General features: G+C 42.8%; 1 non-coding gene across 1 annotated transcript; it reads left to right on the plus strand.

The window, feature by feature from the left end:
* Positions 1-543: 543 nt before the first annotated feature.
* On the plus strand, positions 544-625 carry TRNAS-UGA (transfer RNA serine (anticodon UGA)). Its single transcript has one exon. It is a non-coding gene; the product is annotated as a tRNA-Ser (tRNA).
* The last annotated feature ends 900 nt before the right edge of the window (positions 626-1,525 follow it).

Raw genomic sequence — 1,525 nt, forward strand, 5'->3', positions numbered from 1 at the left:
TGTCTTAATTTTAGCTTCGTTTTTGTATAACTTTTGGGCTAGAAAAATTATCCAGGAAGATAGGTGATTTCTTTTGCAATTTAGGAACACAAATATCAATATATCTCAGGTCATTTTGTCTAAAGTGATTAGTTTACCTTGACTTTTGCTATGAAATAGACTTTGTTTTTTGTGATGGAATTATCTTAATAAAACATATTATTTTTCGGTGTTGCTTCTTATTCACTATATACAATATGGTTGTGTGTGGTCAATCTTTGTAAATGTTCTGGCTATATGTTCTGGCTATAAGCTTCTATACATCTTTGCCCCCTCTCAATTTTAATCCTGGCTCCGCCCCTGGCTAGTTGTCCAGGTGGATCATATGTCATAAGGCATAAGGAGATTTCCATGACATGGTCGTGAATGACAGTAATGATGAGTTGGGCCAATGAAGTGACGAATGCATGCCCGATGTTGCTGCCGGTGTCTTATACCCGGAAGTCTGAAGTCCAGAATATATATATATATGTGCTTACTTAAGTTCATCCTTTATCTCCAAAGGTCGATATGTCCGAGTGGTTAAGGAGACAGACTTGAAATCTGTTGGGCTACGCCCGCGCAGGTTCGATCCCTGCTGTCGACGTTTAAGTTTTTTTGTTCTTTGTAGACTTCTGGGCGGCACGGTGACTTGGCCGAGCAGAAAAATCGATCCCTGCTACGCCCGCGCAGGTTCGATCCCTGCTGTCGACGTTTAAGTTTTTTTGTTCTTTGTAGACTTCTGGGCGGCACGGTGACTTGGCCGAGCAGAAAAATCGATCCCTGCTGTCCACGGTTTAAGTTTTTGTTCTTTGTAAACAGCTGTGCGGCACGGAGAAAACCATCTAGCGAATCACACTAAGACCATGTTTCATAGCGAAGTAATATAAAAAACAAAGGAAAACACTATCCTTCAGCCGACGGATACACGCGCAGCGTCCGCCGTCTACGTAGCCGTCCGATTAATCTTGATCGAGCGCTCATGCTGGCCATAAGTCCTGTGCAGCCAATTTTTTTTTTTGCAACAATCGTATTGTTTTAGAAGGTTTCTGCAACATAGATCTTGTTTCAGAAATAAAAAACGATTCGGTGGTGACGTTTTTTTCCGCAACACAGTCTAGTTTTGAAAAGTTTCTGCAACAGAGGTCTTGTTTTAGAAAAAGAAATGGTTCAGCAACGAAGATTTTTTTCTTTTGCAACAGGGGCCTTGCTTCAGAAACATAGCCCTGATTGCAGAAAGCGTTGAAGGAGCGCACAATGTTAGAGTGTACGAGGCCAAGCATTGCAACAAGACGCATGTTTCAGAAACATAGCGTCAGTTGCGTTGGGCGCAGCTCGGTCGAGGCCAGGGCAAGTTTGTTGTCTTGTTTCTATAACAACACGCATGTTGCGGGAATAATGTGAAGGGCATGCGGGAGACGGCTAACAATTTAGGAATCCAACGACTGTCCAAGCAGCGGATAATTTCAATACGTCTGCTGGCGAACGCATAGCAGCAAGAACGAAC

Source organism: Aegilops tauschii, chromosome 4 (assembly GCF_002575655.3).
Source record: "Aegilops tauschii subsp. strangulata cultivar AL8/78 chromosome 4, Aet v6.0, whole genome shotgun sequence".
Classification (NCBI taxonomy): Eukaryota; Viridiplantae; Streptophyta; class Magnoliopsida; order Poales; family Poaceae; genus Aegilops; species Aegilops tauschii.